Raw genomic sequence first — 20833 nt, forward strand, 5'->3', positions numbered from 1 at the left:
ATATCATTGAAGGGCATTTATGTCTTATCATGTCGGGCTGCTCCCTAGGCTATAAATAGCCGCCCCCTACAACCACTAGCTGGTTGGCTGCTCCGAGAGAAACTGACACTTGTCATTTGAGAGCAACCCATCCTCTGAGGACTTTGAGCAAAAATCATCAAGTGAGGAAAAACCAAAAACCCAAAACCCAAACACCTACAAACCCCAAGTGATTGAGCATCACTGAAGAGATTGATCCCGAGTGGATCCGACGCTTGTTACCTTTGAAGACTGTGCTTCTTCCAGACGGTTAGGCGTCATGGTCTAGAGCATCCAAGAGGAATTGTGGATCGCCGTGTGACCAAGTTTGTGAAGGTTTGGAAGTCGCCTGAAGACTTACCACGAGTGATTGGATGAGGTCTGTGTGACCTTAGTTCAAGGAGAATACGGTGAGGACTGGGTGTCCTGAGCTGCATGTTCAGGACTGGGTGTCCGGGACTGTGTGTCCTCGAGTTTAAATACTCAGCCGCTCCAACCAGACGTACAACTGAGACAACAGTTGGAACTGGTCTACCAAATCATTGTCTTCACCAAGCTAACTGGTTCTATTTCCTCAACTTTTTCATTTCCTCATAACTGTGTTGTGTGTTTGTTCATATCTGTGTTTGAAGACTTTGACTGAAGACTTTCTCAATTTCCTCAGTTTAATTTCTTCAGTCTGTTTGTCTTCATCCTGTGTTATCTTGTGATTACGCTTCCTGTACTCTGTGCCTGACTTCATTTCATCATGATGACTATGCTTGTATTCTGTTATGTTTACTTTTGAGTACTTATTCCACTGCTAGTAGTTCTTCGCTAAGGAATTTCCTCACCGGCAAATTCCTCATTGAAGAATTTCATAAAAATCGCCTATTCACCCCCTCTAGTCGATATAACGCACTTTCAATTGGTATTAGAGCAAGGTACTCCCTTGTTCTGTGTGATTTTGGTTTAACCGCCTGGAGTTTTAGTTATGTCGACCGCAGGTATGATCAAGGTCTCTGCTGGGTGTCCTACCTTCGATGGGACGGACTACCCCTACTGGAGGAATAAGATGCGAATGCATCTTGAAGCAATTGATAATGATCTCTGGTATGTTGTGGAAAATGGTGTTCCCTCAGTCACACGTTCTCTGAATGCTGCTGATGTGAAGAGATTCAAGCAACTCGACTCTCAAGCGAAGAATATCATATGTGGCCATCTGAGCAAAGGACAGTATGGCAGAGTGAGTGCTTTGGAGACAGCGAAGCTTATTTGGGACAAGTTGTCCAAAGTGAATGAAGGAGTCTCAACTCAGCGTGACTCTCGAGTTGATGTTCTTCGCAATGTCTTCAACCGCTTCAAAAGACTCGACAATGAAAATGTTCAACAAACCTTCGATCGCCTCTCTGACATCTCAAATGAGCTTCAAGCACTTGGTGCCACGGACATCACCGATCATGAGGTGGTGAAGAAATTGCTGAGATCGCTTGATTACTCATTTGACACTCTGGAATGTGCTGATTACAAGTCACTTGATCCCGCTGATATTCTCAAGAGGCTAAATACTCATGAGTTCCAACTTGCTAAAAAGAGAGATCTCTATGGTTCAAGCTATGGCAGAACACGTGCACTAAAGGCTAAGGCAGTATCTAAGTCCGAAGATGAAGGCTCTGGTAGCAGCCTTGGTGATCCTGAAGAACCGAGCCATGATCTGGCTCTGCTCGTGAAGAAGTTCCAAAAGTTCTCAAGACGTGGTCGTCTTGGAAGATCCTCAAGGAGCAATGATTCCTCATCCAGTGACTACAAGAAGAGGCTCTGTCACAAATGCAAGAAACCTGGACATTTCATTCAAGATTGTCCTCAGTGGGAAATGGAATCAAATAAGAAGAAATACAAGGATTACAGTTCTGATGATGCGAAGAAAAAGAAGAAATCCACAAAATCTTCATCATCAAAATCCTCAAAGTCTTCATATCACAAGAAGAGTAGCTCCAAGAAGGCTAGGGCATTCATTGGCAAGGAAATGGACTCTGTGGCTGAATCTAAAGAAAATGAGGAAGAGGAGACATCTGAGGAATCCGAATCTGGAGTGGCAAGCCTAGCTCTCGCTACTGCATTCATCAGCAAGTCTATGTTCAACACTGAAAAAAATGACCTCACCAACAAGGCTGATGAAAGCGATGATGACTACGCTCCCACCTATTGCTTCATGGCAAAGGGTGCCAAGGTACTCAAATATACCTCCTCTGAATCAAGTGAGAATGAATCTGATGAAAACCTTAAGCCCGGCTATTCTAAACTTGCTAAGATTGCTATAAAACAACAAAGGGCTTTAGAAAAGGTTCAAAACATGCTAAATAAAAGTGATGATATGTTGGGTGAAGAAATGGATCGCACTGAAACTTTGACTGAAAATCTTCAGTGACTTCAGTCCAAGCTTGACAAACTAAGAGTGAGTTATGAGGTCCAAGCCTAAAAAGTCATCATAACACTCTCTTATCGGATCATGAGAAGCTTTCTTATGAATTTCTTCAAAGAAAGCAAGATCTTGAGAAGCTAAGAGTGAGTTATGAGGATCTTTAGAAGGAGCGCGATTCATTACTTGCTCAACAAATCAGCGCTTCTCAGGAAGAATTTGTTCCTCCATGCTTGAAGTGCATTGAACGTGAATCTGCTAATTCTTCACCTGAATGTTCAAATGCTGTTAATGTTTCAAATTCTTCACATGCCTCTGCTATCACTAATTCCTCATCTGAGGACATTGCTAGTATCACTAACAATGCAGGGCTGAAGGAATTGTACACGACAGACATGTACAAAAGCCTCAAAGGGCATCAGGCTCTTTGTGATGTGCTTAAAAAGCAGATCCTCAACAGGAACCCTAGGAAAGAGGGTATCGCCTTTGAGAGGAAACTCAATGCTGATGGTTCATATTGGAAGCCTGAGCAGTACCCCAAAACTACACGGGTTGCTGCAAAGGGACCTCTAGTTGATCCATCTAACTTATCTGGATTTGCATGTGAATCTCCTCATTCTGATGATGAGTCAATTGACTCCAACTATAAGCTATTCAAAAATCAGAATGGTGAAGTATTTGCTAGATATGTTGGCACTAACTGCAGGAACGGCTCCCCTATGAAGAAAATCTGGGTTCCCAAAAGATGCCTTGAAAATCTTCAGGTGAATGTCATCATGACGCCACCTGTGAAGAATAGGAACCCCAGATCAAATTCTTCATATGGACCAAATTCTTCATATGGATTTAAGTCCTCATACGGACCAAATTCCTCATATGGATCAAAGTCCTCATATGAACATTATCATGCTAACCCGTCTGTTTCGCAGGGAAGATCTAAGGATTATGGATATGTGCATTATTCTTCAAAGCATTATGTCCATAAGTCCTCGAAGAATTTCTCTGCTTATTCTTATGCTTACTCTAACCCCTCTTATGTGAAACGAAATGGACTGGCTTCTATGCCATCCTTCTCGTATGGAGCTCGCGGAATGATGAACTCTTTGCCACCCCTTCAGATGTGGGTGGTGAAGAAAAAGAACTAATCTCTTCTGCAGGGTCAGGTCTCCAGATGCACGTAATCGTCTGAAGAATTTGCTGGAGACCTGAGCATGCCTGATAGGACGCAGGCTAATCATGAAGATATGAACTTTCATTTCTCACGTCCTCATACTGCTTTATCAATCCTTTTACTTGATGAAATTGATCTGATGAATTGATGTCATATTCTTCACTGATGAAGTATATGAGTTTGTAAGCTGCACTTATTCATCTGCAGGATGATCAACCCAAAGCCACTGAGTGGGTCCTCGATAGTGGATGTACAAACCACATGACTGGTGACAAGAATCTATTGATGGATGCTCCATTATCTCCATCACATCTGAAGCATATCATCTTTGCTGACAAAGGCAAAAGTCAGGTATTGGGTCTAGGTAAGGTTGCAATTATAAAGGATCGACACATGGACAAAGTCATGCTTGTTGAGTCCTTAGGATACAACCTTATGTCTGTCTCAATGCTTTGTGATCTTGATATGGTTGTTGTCTTTGGCAAGTACCGTTGTGTTGTAGTTATGGAAGCTGACAATTCCAAAGTCTTCGAAGGCTTTAGGAGAGGAGACCTATATATTGTTGATTTCTCTACAGGACCACAACCAGCCGTGTGCTTACTTGCAAAAGCTTCAGAGGGATGGCTCTGGCATCGATGACTTGGTCATGCAGGCATGAGGAATTTGCACACGCTTGGGAAGAAGAAGCATGTCATTGGCATCGAGAATGTCAAATTCCTCAAGGATCACCTATGCGGAGCCTGTGAAGCTGGGAAGATGACGAAGGCCAAGCATCCAGCGAAGACTATCATGACCACCACTCGCCCATTTGAATTGCTTCACATGGATCTCTTTGGTACTAATCATTATTCTGCTATTTCAAATGAAGCATCTCAATATGGCTTTGTTATTGTTGATGATTACTCTCACTACACATGGGTACACCTTGTTACTTACAAACATGAAGTGCAGGAAGTCTTCAAACGATTTTCCTCGAGGGCTTCAACCAACTTCGGTGTGAAGATCAAGCACATCAGAAGTGACAATGGCACTGAGTTCAAGAATTCTGTTCTCGATGACTATCTCGATGAACTTGGTATTACTCATGAGTTATCTGCTCCCTACACTCCTCAGCAGAATGGCATCGTGGAGCGCAAGAATAGGACTCTTGCTGAGATGGCTCGCACTATGCTTGATGAATACAAAACGCCTCGTCGTTTCTGGACTGAGGCAATTGATACTGCGTGCCACATCATCAACAGAGTATATCTTCACAAATTCTTCAAAAAGACTGCCTATGAACTCCTCGCTGATAAGAAACCCAATGTAAGTTATTTCAAAGTCTTCGGTGCTAAATGTTGGATTAGAGATCCTCATCACAACTCAAAATTTGCACCGAAAGCACATGAAGGTTTTATGCTTGGTTACAGAAAGGACTCGCACACCTACAGAGTTTTCAACAACGTTCTTCACAAAGTTGTTGAAACTATAGATGTGCGGTTCGATGAAACTAATGGCTCGCAAAGAGAGAACCTACCTACTGTGATAGATGAACCAGCACCTGAGGAAACTATCAAGTTCAAGGCTACTGAGGACGTCATTCCTACTGAAGAATCTGCTGAAGAATTCATTCCAGAACATGAAGAACATCGAGCTAATGCACCTGAAGAAAATGCTGAAGAAAATGGTGCTGAAGAAAATGCTGATCAAACTCTTCAACGACAACCAGCTCATCCTCGCATTGCAAAAGAAGTGCAAGTTGAAAATATCATCAATGACATCAAAGCGCCAGGTCCTCTCACACGCTCAAAAGCTTCACATTTGTCTAGCTTTTGTGGGCAGTATGCTTTTGTCTCTATTACAGAGCCCACTAAGGTAGATGAAGAATTTCTGGAGCCTGAGTGGATTCAGGCCATGCAAGAAGAATTACATCAGTTCGAGCTCAACAATGTCTGGGAATTGGTCAAACGTCCAGATCCTCGCAAGCACAATACCATCGGCACAAAGTGGATCTACCGCAACAAGCAAGATGAAAATGGCCTTGTGGTGAGGAATAAGGCACGACTTGTAGCTCAAGGCTACACACAGGTGGAAGGAATTGATTTCGATGAAACTTTTGCACCTGTTGCTAGACTTGAGGCTATTCGCATATTACTTGCTTATGCTAACCATCATAATATCACTTTATATCAAATGGATGTGAAAAGTGCATTCCTCAATGGTAAGCTTGAGGAAGAAGTATATGTTGCTCAACCCCCAGGTTTTGAAGATCCAAAGAATCCTGACAAAGTCTTCAGACTCAACAAGGCCCTCTATGGCCTCAAGCAGGCCCCACGGGCTTGGTATGATACCTTGAAGGAACTCCTCATGAAGAAAGGCTTCAAACCCGGTTCACTCGACCCTACTCTTTTCACTAAATCTTATGATGGTGAATTGTTTGTGTGCCAAATATATGTTGATGATATTATCTTTGGCTGTACTGACCAACGGTATAGTGATGAATTTGCCTATATGATGAGTGAAGAATATCAAATGTCTAGGATGGGAGAGTTGAAATTCTTCTTAGGTCTTCAAATTCGTCAACAACACAATGGCATATTCATATCTCAGGAGAAATACCTCAAGGATGTACTGAGGAAATTCGGCATGCAAGATTGTAAAGGCGTCAAAATTCCTATGCCCACAAATGGCCATCTGTGCACTGATGAAAATGGTATTGACTTCGATCATAAGGTATACCGCTCCATGATAGGTTCCTTACTGTACTTATGTGCATCTAGGCCAGATATAATGCTTAGTGTTTGCATGTGTGCCTGATTTCAAGCTACACCGAAGGAATCACACCATAAGGCTGTGAAGCATATTCTTCAATATCTAGCTCACACACCAACACTTGGATTATGGTACCCCAAGGGCTCAGCTTTTGATCTTGTTGGATATTTCGACTCTGACTATGCTGGTGATCGTGTGGATCGCAAGTCAACATCTGGTACGTGTCATTTCCTCGGACGATCTTTGGTCTGTTGGTCCTCGAAGAAACAGAACTGTGTATCACTATCCACTGCTGAAGCTGAGTACATTGCCGCTGGTTCTTGCTGTGCCCAATTGCTATGGATGAAGCAAACTCTCAAGGACTACGGCGTCAACATGAAGAATGTGCCTCTCTTCTGTGACAATGAGAGTGCCATCAAGATTTCTCACAACCCAGTTCAGCACTCGAAGACAAAGCACATACAGATTCGTCATCATTTTCTTCATGATCATGTGTTGAAGGGCGACATTTCTATTGAGCATGTGAAGACTGAAGAACAGCTAGCCGATATCTTCACAATGCCCTTGGATGAGAAGGGATTTAGCAAGTTGCGGTGTGAGCTAAATATCCTAGAATCTTCGAATGTTCTTTGAAATGGACACTCATCCTAACACTTATGCAAAATTGATGACTTAGATGTGCAACACAAGAAGAAACGTTTTTCTTCAATCAATGAAGAATGACACTCTTAGTGTGAAGAAATTAATGAAGAATTTGATTCTCAGAACCCTACGATAATTGTAAGTGGTGTCTGAAATCATCATTCTTATATGATGGGTCACGCCACCACCAAAAGTTGAAATTCCTCAAATTATTCATATTCTTCAACTTTGCATAGTCTTCACTGGTTCCGTCGTTTTTCTTCATTGGCTATATATATATATATATATATGAGTTTATGTCCTCTACAGCATTCACTTATTGCTATTTCTTCAAGTTGATTTTCTGCTAAGTGAATGTGATCGGACCCTTCCCCTCTATGCTATACTCAACCCAATCTGTTCACAAATTCTTCATGTGCGTTCTATTTGAAACTTGTTCAAAATCTTCACTGTGTCCTTGTCAGCTAAAGAAAATGCGAACGGAACTTTAAAACCTATCTTATCTAAATTTTCGGCTTTGCCGCTCAAACCGTCCCGCATCCCATGATATACTTATCCACTCACCCACGATCTAACACGATCTCCACCTCTCACTACGTGGGTGACACATGTCATGCGAATGAGAAGGGTCAGGGGCACGTTCGTCCAATTTCTTCGGGCGAGCAGTTTTTCACCGTGGCTATAAATACCCCTCCTTCCCTTCCTCACTTCTTTTACTCCGCTCGACCTCTCTCTCCAGCTCGAGCTTCTCAAACCCTAGCACCGCCGCTACTTCATCGCCGCCGGTGAGGAAGAGCTTCACTGCCTCGACCTCGTCGCCGACGTACTCGCGCCGACCGCGAACATCTTCACTCCACCGCCGCCGTAGCCGTCTTCCTCCGCCAAGTTAGGGCGTGGAAGATCTGCACAGACGAACTTCACATCTCCTCACTCCAGTTCATCGTGTTCTTCATTCAGGGTAATTAAAAGTTACTTTTACTACCCTCGTTGATTCGAATGATTATCTACAAAATCTTCAAATGTGTTTTTCTTCATATCTTCACACACTGAACACCTCACAAGTCATTGGTTCTTGATTCGTTTCTCTAAGCATCATTTTTGTTCAAGATTCCTCAATTGTGTGGATCTTCGATCTATACAACTCTGGAACCTAAGACAAAGAACGCTTAGTGAAAATCTTCAAGACTCATCTAGTCAAGTTTCCTCAAACATGTTCTTTTTGAAAAACCTTTTGGGAACGCATATGACCTCTCCAAATTCCTCGCAACTATACTCTGTTCACAGGAACACATGTCAGCTGCCGAATCACTAGGTTCTCATCAACTTAACTCGTTTGCAGTGTTCCTCGAAGAAAAGTTGCATTCTTTTTCAGAGAATTCAATTGTTCAAATTCCTCAACTGAAGAAAATGGCTGATGGTAAGAAGCCACAGAAGGGAGGAAAGAGGCCTGAGGTAAATACATCGTTTGAGATCCCTGATGACATATATGCTGGGTACTGCACACCTACTGAGGAAACCAAGAATGAGCGCAAAGTGCGCAAATAGAGGATAGAGAGGAGATGGGCAAGAGAATGGAGGGAGTATAGATATGTCACTCCTAAGTACATGAAGAAATCTGCACTCAATCCTCCATGCCCAAGAGCTCCATTGGCCCCTGGCCAAATAGCAGATCCCACCAGCCTCAAGCGCGGTGAGGACTATCCTGATGAATGGGCCAAGCGCCAAGCCAAGCTGGCTAAGCAAGCCAGAGAAGCAGTGAGGAAATTCAATGAAGACTCTGCCGCTGCTACTGCCTCTGCTGAGGCCTCTATTGTCAAGCCAAAGAAGGTTATGTCTAAGAAGCCTGCACGCAGGCCAAGTTCCTCAGCAATGCCCTCACGGCCAGAATCATCAAAGCCCTCACGGCCAATTCCTCATGTTGGTCCTGTTCCTCCAAAGTCCTCAGCTCCTTCGCCAAAGCCTTCAGCTGTTCCGACCAAATCCTCAGCACCTGTGCATCTCGCCTCGTGCCAAAGGACTGCCGGCATCTCCATTGCCTCAGGTGTCTCAGCTAGTTCCTCGGCTGCACCAAGTTCCTCAGCTGGCCCCTCACTGCTAAAGACAAAGGCCACTGCTGGACGAGGTCCTCGCCCAAGTCCTCAAAAGAAGCAAGTCGCTTTCCAACTGTCGTCTGATGAAGACGAAGCTGATGATGATGAACTTGCAGAAATCATCAGAGACAAGCAAGTCAGGGCCGCTAGAGCCAAAGGATCAAAAGTGCCACTGCTTTTGGATCCCAAGTTGATCCTCGACTACATTGATGATCGGCACAAGGACCCCAACACTCCCTTGCCTGACTTCAAGCTGACTCCTGGCCAGAGTCACATGCTGACCCACTTCATTCAAGAAGAAAAGTGGAAATTTGAGAAGGCCAGGCAGATCAAGAAAGCGCAGTACAAGAAAGAGCGCTATCTGAAGAAAAACGTTGTCTCTATGACAACTGAAGAACTTGTCACTATTCAGACTGAGATTAAGAAACTCAGTGATGACTTTGACGCATATCGCTCTGATTGGCTTGGAGCCAAGGTTCGTTTTGTGACACTTTTGAATAACTTCACTTCCAATGTTGCAGCCCCAACGCAACAGGAAATTCCTCAGGCTGAAGCATCTGCTCAGCCTACTGAAGAAAATGCCAGCACCACTGATGACAATCAGGCTGCTGAAGATAATGCGAGTTCCAGGGCCGATGACTGCATTCCAGCCGCTGAAGAAATTGCCAGGGCACCCACTAGTGGTGTGACTGAAGAAACTGAAGAACTCAGGGCAACTGCATCAGTTGTGCCTAAAGAAAATCAACCAGATTCCTCAGCTGCTCCTGCACCAACTTCAACTCCAATCCTTCCATCTGCATCATATGTGAAGAAGACCAAGGCTGCAGAGCATGCTACAGTGAAGAAAAGGAAAGCATCATCTGCTTCTGATTCTTCAGCTCCGAAGAAAATGAAGCCTATGACAAGTTCATTTGCAAATCCATTTGATGTTGTTCCCATTTCAACCAGGCCAACAAAGGACCTTGTTCCTTTTGATGAAGAATATGTGATCCCCAGCGGATCTGATGAAGAAACTCCTTCTAGTGCTTCGTCTGAACCGTTGGATGAAGAAATTGATGTGGATGCGATCCCTTCAACACCTATCATCTCCTCGCCTATGCCTCAGTTCACAGCTGAAGAGGCTGGCGTTGAAGAAATGGAAGATGAAGATGTGGACATTGGCTGCTCCACACCCATAATCAGTGATGAATTCTGGGAAGGTCAGCATCCAAATTCTCCAATGATCACCCCTCTACAGCAAATTCCTTAGTCCCCCACACAAACTGTTCACATGGGCTCTGAAGAAACTCATCCCACTACATCTGTCCATGAGGAAATTGAAGCCACTAGCGCTGAAGAAACTGCTGCTGCTGAACAACCAACGACGCAGACTGCCACTAAGGAGGAACCAGAAATTCCTCAGCCTGAAGAACCTGCGATTGAGATTCCTGAGGTCGTGATGCAACTCACTGACACTCCTCTGCCAAAGCCAAAGGATCCATTCTCACGCAAGCAAAAGTTCAAGGCTGATGATTTCTTCGGTGAGCACGTCTTCTTCGAAGATTACAACCCATATGACCCTGCTCGCATTAGGAAGAGGCGTTTCTGGACTGCCAGTCAAGCCAATTTCTATTCCTCGGTGCTGTTCAACAAGGAGAAGATTTTCTACCATGAGCGTATTCCTCACGTGGATATGGAATCTCTGCCATGCTTCGCACCAGTCCTCAGTGTTCTTCACGACGCTGGACTGCTCAACTTTTGCTCTAACATCTGCGATTGGAATGAAGAACTGATTCTTCAATTCTATGCAACGCTGCACATCACCAGAGATGCTGAAGATGTGAATTCATGGGTACTGGACTGGATGTCTGAAAACACTCACTACACTGCACCAGCCTCTGAATTGCTTCATGCTCTACCACTCAGTCCTCCCCTTGAAGAAGCTCACTGCATCTACAGTGAACCTGAGCTCACACATCATTACATGCAGGTGCTAATGAAGCCTTTTAAACCAGGTCAGGCACCACGAACCAAATTCCTCGTGAAGGAATTGTTGTACGTGCCCATAACTGTCTATCGTATTCTTACGAGGACAATCAGTCCCATCAAAGGCCACGACTCATCTGATGAGGAAATTGTTGGCATCATGAAGAATCTGATATTCAACATCGTTCATGGCATTCCTGTCAATTATCACGATTTCTTCATGAGGACTATGGCAAATGTTGCACTGTCACCGTTTGAGCTGAAGCCTTATGCACCTTGGATTATGAAATTCCTCAGAACAAGGTCTTCACTCAACTACAAAGCTGATTTTCAAAATCACCTCAGCTACTTGCCCCCAATTGAAGTCCTCAAGCAGACATATTCCTCAGTTGATGGAAAGGGCAAGGCACGAGCTGTAATAGATGAAGGCATTCGTCCATTGGATGGTCAGTTTCGCAAAGCTGCATCTTATTCCACCAATGATGACTCTGCCACACATGACTCTGCCAATGCACCTAAGTCCACTCCTCAAGCCACTTCTCTGCGCATGATGACTGACCGTGAACTTCTGATTAGTCTTCACCAGAAGGTGGATCGAAATCACAAATGGGTTAAGTGTCAGTTTGGTTCACTTCTTCACAACATGACTGCCACACACAATGCAGTGAAGAAAAACCACTACTACCTCCATCAAGTCTTCGGTCGCACCTGGGCAGTCCTGTCACATCTATATGGTGAAGAAGATCTGAAGAACATGGGTCTGAAAGAAGATTTTGACTGGTCTGCACCTCCACCGAAGAAATTCAAGAAGGTACAGGTTCCTTCTCTGGTGGCCAGCTCATTTTCTTCATCGCGCGACACTGATGAACATGAAGATTTGGACGACACTGCGGCAGGCCCTACATCAACAAACGACCACAACAACGCTGGCGCTCCTTCATCAACATGATTATCTTCAGGGGCGTTAGTCCTCATTTTCGATCCTTTTGGTCATTCGATGACAAAGGGGGAGAAATATGAGTTATTCTTCAAGTGGGTCTACTATATGGGCGTTTTTTTATTTGCTAAGTTACAACTCTCGTTCTTCTGAAACTTTATTGGATCGAGTTGTAATCTTAAACCCGATGGTGCTCTGATACTTTTGATGCACTGTGCTCTGATACTTTTGATGCACTATTCTGCATGCTTATTCCTCATTAATATTATTTGCACGCATGCTGAATTTCATCAGGCACCATATTTCATCATGCATTTCAAATTCTTCATCTTATATGTTAAATGCGTGTATGAATTACAAGATATAGGGGGAGATCTCCATGATTCAACTCTTCAAGTGTGCATTGCTTCAAAAGCAAAATCCTCACTATGCACATCTTCAGGGGGAGTTCTTCTATATCTTGCAATCAAATTCCTCAATATCAGTAGTTACACTTCACATGTTTATCCCCGTTGAAAACTTAACCTATATTGTCATCAATCACCAAAAAGGGGGAGATTGTAAGTGCATCTAGTGCCCCTTAGTGATTTTGATGTATTGAAGACTTATAGGTTAAGGGACTAATGCGTTTGTGAGTGAACACAGGTCTATAAGTCTATGAGGAGTTTGATATTTATAGGAAAAGTCGTCCCCTAAAAATGAATATCTTTGACTGAAGATTTTGGTATTTCTGAAGACTTTCATGAAGACTTTGAAAGTGAAGAAATTGGTGTGTCCATGAAGACTTGATATTCATGCGAGGAATATGAAGCTTGAAGACTTTCGTTTTCATAGTTTTCTTTTTCTTTTTCTTGAGTCATAGGAAACACTGTACTGTTAAAGGGGGTCGAGGAAATACTAAGGAAAAATTTCCATGTGATGCTCAAATCAAAATCCTACACCTACCAATCCCTTCGAGTGAAGCCATTGGAAATCTCATACAGTTCAGTCAATTTCTTCAGTGACAGAGACGAAGTTCTTCTGGTCTCTGAGGAATTTGTCCTGACTGAGGAGTTAGGAATTTGCCAGTGCAGATTGCCTACACAGTGAGGAACATGATAGCCCTAAGGATTTTGCTACTCAAAATTCCGACCGTTGCTGTGCTATGCGCCAGCTGTCCCAAAATATCTATCCACCTAACGGTCATATCATTGAAGGGCATTTATGTCTTATCATGTCGGGCTGCTCCCTAGGCTATAAATAGCCGCCCCTACAACCACTAGCTGGTTGGCTGCTCCGAGAGAAACTAACACTTGTCATTTGAGAGCAACCCATCCTCTGAGGACTTTGAGCGAAAATCATCAAGTGAGGAAAAACCAAAAACCAAAAACCCAAAACCCAAACACCTACAAACCCCAAGTGATTGAGCATCACTGAAGAGATTGATCCCGAGTGGATCCGACGCTTGTTACCTTTGAAGACTGTGCTTCTTCCAGACGGCTAGGCGTCATGGTCTAGAGCATCCAAGAGGAATTGTGGATCGCCGAGTGACCAAGTTTGTGAAGGTTTGGAAGTCGCCTGAAGACTTACCACGAGTGATTGGACGAGGTCTGTGTGACCTTAGTTCAAGGAGAATACGGTGAGGACTGTGTGTCCTGAGCTGCGGGTTCAGGACTGGGTGTCCGGGACTGTGTGTCCTCAAGTTTAAATACTTAGCCGCTCCAACCAGACGTACAACTGAGACAGCAGTTGGAACTGGTCTACCAAATCATTGTCTTCACCAAGCTAACTGGTTCTATTTCCTCAACTCTTTCATTTCCTCATAACTGTGTTGTGTGTTTGTTCATATCTGTGTTTGAAGACTTTGACTGAAGACTTTCTCAATTTCCTCAGTTTAATTTCTTCAGTCTGTTTGTCTTCATCATGTGTTATCTTGTGATTACGCTTCCTGTACTCTGTGCCTGACTTCATTTCATCATGATGACTATGCTTGTATTCTGTTATGTTTACTTTTGAGTACTTATTCCGCTGCTAGTAGTTCTTCGCTAAGGAATTTCCTCACCGGCAAATTCCTCAGTGAAGAATTTCATAAAAATCGCCTATTCACCCCCCTCTAGTCGATATAATGCACTTTCAACGGTGATTAGCAGGGTTTATGTTCATCATAGAAAAAAAAACTCATGGATAAAGGACAAAGGAAATTTGGATTCCTGTTCAATCTCGGGGATTTACTATCGCACATGCTTCATCTCCGTCGCCTCTGTGAACCGTGTGCGTTAACTCACACATGCAAAAGGAAAATAAAACCCTCACCCACTTTGTCCCCACTCACTCGCCGCGGAATCCTCCGCAACTCTGCACCCTAAGCCTAATGGCTGTTGGCGGCGGGCGTAGGTTGCGCTCCAAACGGCACCGGATTTCGCCTCCACCGCTTTTCGCCGCCTATCTGCACCGACATTCTAGACTCTGGTCGGCTAGGGTTTTCTGCAGGATTGGGCCAGGGATTTTTTTCATGGAGAAGGTAATCAACTTAATTAGCGAAATATTCACTCATCTCTTATCGCAGTCCGTCCGTCGCTGTTAATCAACCGGTGGAAATCACCGTGGAATCATTTTTGTTCTAGCCGATTCGTGGGTGTTCATTCATGTGTCCACGGTGCGAGCACAAATCGGGCAACTGTGGTCGTGGCCAGTCGGAAATGAAGTTCAATCTCACCATTCCGGATGACTTCAGGGAGCGCTCGGTATGTTCAATCTCAACCTACCACGGTCGGCATGGCCTAAATTTGTGAACATATACAGTCTGTTGCTACATTATCTATATATTTGCATCAAATCTTTGTTACATTATCTATTTTTAATTCTATATTTTTGTACTTTGCTTTCATCTCTCTCTATATATATGGATCTGTTCTATCAGTTACTCCCATATTTGCATCTTGCTCTGTTATTTCAATATATCTAATTTACGATCTTAATTTTCATTTCAAGTAGTACATCCCTTGCTTTGCAAGAACAGGAGTAGAAGGAAATCTTGGGCTTTACTTTGCTGATGACTCCCAGTATGTCATATTGACAACGCAACATGGATTTACAATGACGGATAGCGTAAAACTTGCTAAAGATGGTCACTCCTATTTTAATGCGGACCTTTGGAGAAAAATGTCTAAGTGTTATGAACTGAAAGCTGGCAATAAAATTCTAGTGCATGCACCACAACCCAGTCTAATTAACATGGATGTTTACTTCCCCGACGTCATCAGCCGATCAAAGTCTGATCGAGGTTAGTGTCCTTTCAACTTTCTCCTTGCTATCATATTACTATTTAATCCACCAATTGATCACTATTTAAGCAACCAATTGTGATATCATATTCTGACTCCGTTCCTACGCAGTAACAAATTCTATTTACCAATTTATGCGCACTATATATTCTTCTGCCATGTTCTAAATAAATAATACTTTTCCACCTTTTAAGCAAGATATGTTGGATGCATAGTGAACGATCTGTATGTTACTAAGTGTACCAAATTTCACTAGAAGGACTTGAAGCATGTCATAAACTTTGTTGATAATCTGACAGGGATAGCACAGCGTATGAACGCTGGATTTTGGATGGGATTAATTAGGCCTATGGTGCACACACTGAACAAGACCAATTGTGTGCACAAAACGCTGGTAAAAAGTCTTATTTTAATGTTGATGCTCATAAACTATATATATCTTCAACGATATGTTACAATTGTTTTTATTCTAGATGTCAATAGAAATTACCCCCTGTAGCAGTTCTTGGATCGATTTCCCAGCGTGGTCGAATTACACTTGTGCTTGCTAATAACACCAAAGTGATTGCAAGGTACTGCATTTCTACATAAATGGAACCATTCAAATTAACAAGTTCTCGCTTCTCGTGGCAATGCATTCATATTGGTAAATTGGAGACACTGTTCTACTCATGATCTACCAAGGCACAGGAGGGCTCTTCCTTTTCATTGACGAGATGCCGAGTCGCCATGATCAAGCTGCTTCTAGTGGATAGTTGTGGTTGTTGGCCCTCAGCCTCTTAAAATGTGCTAGCTGTTACTATATATGTTAAGTATGTAGATATGGACCATATGGTTGTCAAAACCGTGTTACAAAGATCCTCCTTTTGTAAAATAGTGTAACCACTATATATATGTTACTCAAATGCTGTTACCCAAGTTCATAAATTTTCATGGAAAGTATTAGTATCGTACACAGTCCATTGAGTTTAAGCGTGTGCCCGATGACCAGAAGGCATTTGCCGATTAACTGTCCATATTGCAAATTCACACACATGTTAACATAAGGAAACGTATGTGTAACATACTAATCATCGCACCCGAGTACTCACAGACGCATCATGTGCGATACTCCTCCACCGCAAGCAACTAGTTTGCTTTTTTCAAAGTTTTTTGTACACACAGAATCACACACGAAGTAACTACATTGACCGTCTGTGTTGTAATTTCACATCGCAAACAGTTCATCCGAGTCGACTGTTTGCCACGTATCACACACATCTTGTTTACCCGACTCGTTTGTATTCTTTTGGCTCATCACAAACAGTTCATCCATGTGAACCGTATGCCGCATATCACACACATCTTGTTAAGTTGAACCGTTTCTATTGTGTTCCCTAATTGAAAACAGTTCGCCCGAGTTAACCGTATGCCGTATATCGCACACACATTGATATGGCTGCCTGTTTCTGTTGTTCTACCTCATCGCAAACAGTTCGAACGGATTAACTGTGTGTCCTGCATCGCACACACATTGTTATGGCTGCCCGTTTCTGTTGTTCTGCCTCATCGTAGACAGTTTGAATTGATTAACCGTGTGTCCTGCATCGCACACTCAAATAAAATCTGAACCGTGTTTGATGCATCCTCCATCGCAAATGTTTTGCACCTTTTTTGACGATTTTTTTAACACCACCGTTTGCGATTATTGCATCACACACAGTTTCGGCAATGGGTCTCTGATCGTAGTGTCGCGTTAGCAGTATCCTGCAGTAGTGGGCTGACAGTTGGGTCCACGGCTGCAACAAGGAAGTGCCTCCTTATTATGCGGAAAATAATCATTCCTCCACCTGACAGCAGGGACCCACCGGACGGGCCATGGTATTTCTTGAAAAAAACATTTCCCCCCTGACTGCTGGGACCCACCGGCTACATCCTCGCAAACATGTACGTATATACTGGTCGATGTAGAGGTGTGCATGTGTCATAGTAGAGGCGCGCACGTAGCATGTACACGTACGTACAACGGCCAGGGTGCAAGAAAAAAAATACGGCCACGTACGTACACACGGGCGGGGTCTGGAACGCCTACTCGTGCATACGTACGGTCAAGGCTCGTGTACATGGCTGGGTCAGAACGGAGAAGCCGCACCGTCGTCGTGTTCATGGGGAGGCAACAGAATGCGCCGTGTTCATCGGGAGGCAACAGAACGCAGGTTGTTCATCGTGAGCCAACCGGCTTGGACGGAACAGCCGATGGAAATGAGGCCTAGCATACCGCAGAACAGAGGAAACGGCCTTGTGTTCGACCGGCCATGGTTGAAACGGGATCCTGTTCATCGAGAGGGGTGTAGCATACCACAAAACGGAGGAAACGGACATCCTACGGTGGAAACAGGGTCCTGTTGATCGGGAGGGGTGTGGCATACCGCAAAACGAAGGAAACGGACTTGTGTTGGAGCGCTACGATCGAAACGGGGGTCCTGTTCATCGGGAGGGGTGTGGCGTACCACAAAACGGGACTCCATAGGATACTGTTCATCTCCACCGTCGACTGCCTCTACGAGCGACTGTTCATCCACCATCGACTGTTCATCCATGGGCTCCTGTTCAAGCAGCCTCCACCGCGCGCTCCTCCACCGGCTACTGTTCAACCAGCCCTCTCCACGGGGTCATGTTCAACCACCCCTCCATGGGCTAATGTTCATCGAGCCCTCCACCGGCTACTGTTCATCCAGCCCTCCACGGGGTCCTGTGTCCTGTTCATCCACGGGCTCGATCGATCGGGGTACTGTTCATCCAGCGGCAATGGACTCTACTACCACGGGGTCCTGTTCATCCAACCCCCCACCAGGAACTGTTCATCCACCCCCCAACAATGCTCACTCTTCATCCAGAGGCAGCATCGATCGACTTCAGTTAGCAGTAGTAGCGAAGGAATCACTCGGGTTCAGTTAACAACACGGGATTGATCGATCGCTCGGGTTCAGTAACGCATAGTCTGCAGTGCAATCGCTCGGGTTCAGTTAGATCCCAATGCCTGGCACGGGTTCAGTTAGATCCCAACGTGTCGCACACACGCTCGTACGTACGAGAGAAACGTGCATTGCTCGGCCCCGACCACCCACCATAACCGGGAACTCCCCGATATTTTCCTCGCCCTCGCTTCTACCACGGTTTTTTCCATCATGGACGGCCCAAAGAATGTCATGTAGCTGCATCTATGGCCCGCCCACTATGAAAAGCCCATTTTCTGTCATAGAAGTAGGACCCCACCACATCTATGATGATACCGAGTTTTGTCATAATTATCGTCATAGAAGTGTCATAAGTATGACAACAATTTTTTTCGTTTGGCCCAAAATGTCACGGATGTGTCTTTTTTCTGTAGTGTCCGCTATTGGTTATTGACCGGAGATGTGTCTCGTTCATGTCTATATAGTTCTCTAACCCATTGGGTCCGCACGCTTAACGTTCGATGACGATTTGTATTACGAGTTATGCGTTTTGGTGACCGAAGTTTCTTCGGAGTCCCGGATGAGATCACAGACATGATGAGGAGTCTTGAAATGGTCGAGAGGTAAATATTCATATATTAGAAGGTAGTATTCGGACATCGAAATGGTTTCGAGTGGTTCGGGTATTTTATAGGAGTACCGAGGGGTTACTGGAACCCCCCGGGGAAGTATTGGGCGTCCATGGACCTTAGTGGATAGAGAGGGGATCCCGAAAGGTGTGGCCGTGTAAAAGTGCAACTATCCCTGGGTGGTTTTGGTAATTCTTAACAACATTTAGCTCATTGAGCTAATGCTATTTCAAGATAAATATTTCAGGAAAGCTCAGTGATTGGCATGGCGTGGATTAGGAATGTGGACCCCTCAAAATGCTAAGGACAAAAGATTGGCTCAAGCTCTAAAGCTCAAGACTCTACATTTTACTTTTAGTGATCCAAGATCACATTGAGTCCATAGGAAAAGCCAATACTATTAAAAGGGGATGAGGTATTGCTTAATGGGTTGCTTGCTCAAAATGCTTAGTGATATGCTCCAAAAACCCTCAACTACTTTCTCATATCCACATATGTCCCAAACCAAAAGTCAAACTCGGCCCCATCAAAACATTCTATCCGCCGCCGCCGAGTTCATTTGACATAGCCACTGCCACAAACCCTAGTCACTTCGGTCTTACCGATAGGGACTCGGTCTCACCGGGATGGGATTGCAAACTCTCTGTTTCCCTTCATAACGTTTTGGTCCAACCGAGATGAGCGATCGGTCCCACCAAGTTCGCAATGCAAACTCTCTATTTCCCCTTCGTAACGTTTCGGTCTCACCGAGATGAGCGAATTGGTCCCATCGAGTTTGCCTGACCAACTCTCTGGTTAGCTTATTACCAAAATCGGTCCCACCGAGTTTGTGTAATCGGTCTCACTGAGATTGCGTTATGCCCTAACCCTAATGAATTCGGTCCCACCGAGTTGACATGTCGGTCCCACCAAAAATCCTAACGTTCACATTTTGACCTAATCCAGTCTCACCGAGTTTCATTATTCGGTCCCACCGAGTTTGGTGATTTGTGTGTAACAGTTAGATTTTGTGTGGAGGCTATATATACCCCTCCACCCACTCTTCATTCGTGAAGAGAGCCATCAGAACATGCCTACACTTCCAACATTCATTTTCTGAGAGAGAACCACCTACTCATGTGTTCAGACCAAGATATTCGTAGAATATGTAGGAGCCAATATGGGCATCCAGGTCCCGCTATTGGTTATTGACCGGAGACGTGTCTCGGTCATGTCTACATTGTTCTCGAACCCGTAGGGTCCGCACGCTTAAGGTTTCGATGACAGTTATATTATGAGTTTATGAGTTTTGATGTACCGAAGGAGTTCGGAGTCCCGGATGAGATCGGGGACATGACGAGGTGTCTCGAAATGGTCAAGACGTAAAGATTGATATATTGGACGACTATATTCGGACATCGGAAAGGTTCCGAGTGATTCTTGGTGGACTCCTACTAGGACTTGGAGTCCTAGTAGGACTCCACATCCTGGTCGCACCAACCTTGGCCGGCCTCCTCCTCCTCCATCCTTTATATACTGAGGCAAGGGGCACCCCAAAGACACAAGTTGATCCACGTGATCTATTCCTTAGCCGTGTGCGGTGCCCCCAGCCACCATAGTCCTCGATAATACTGTAGCGGAGTTTAGGCGAAGCCCTGCTGCTGTAGTACATCAAGATCGTCACCACGCCGTCGTGCTGACGGAACTCTTCCCCGACACTTTGCTGGATCGGAGTCCGGGGATCGTCATCGAGCTGAACGTGTGCTCGAACTCGGAGGTGCCGTAGTTTCGGTGCTTGATCGGTTGGATCGTGAAGACTTACGACTACTTCCTCTACGTTGCGTCAACGCTTCCGGAGTCGGTCTACGTGGGTACGTAGACAACACTCTCCCCTCTCGTTGCTATGCATCACATGATCTTGCGTGTGCGTAGGAAATTTTTTGAAATTACTACGTTCCCCAACACTAAGTTGTTAAAATCTGCCAAGACTTAAAATTGGGAAAAGGATAGATTTTTATTTGGACAAGTAGTCTAATCACCCCTCCTCTAGACAT

This window comes from Triticum urartu, chromosome 1, assembly GCF_003073215.2.
Source record: "Triticum urartu cultivar G1812 chromosome 1, Tu2.1, whole genome shotgun sequence".
Classification (NCBI taxonomy): Eukaryota; Viridiplantae; Streptophyta; class Magnoliopsida; order Poales; family Poaceae; genus Triticum; species Triticum urartu.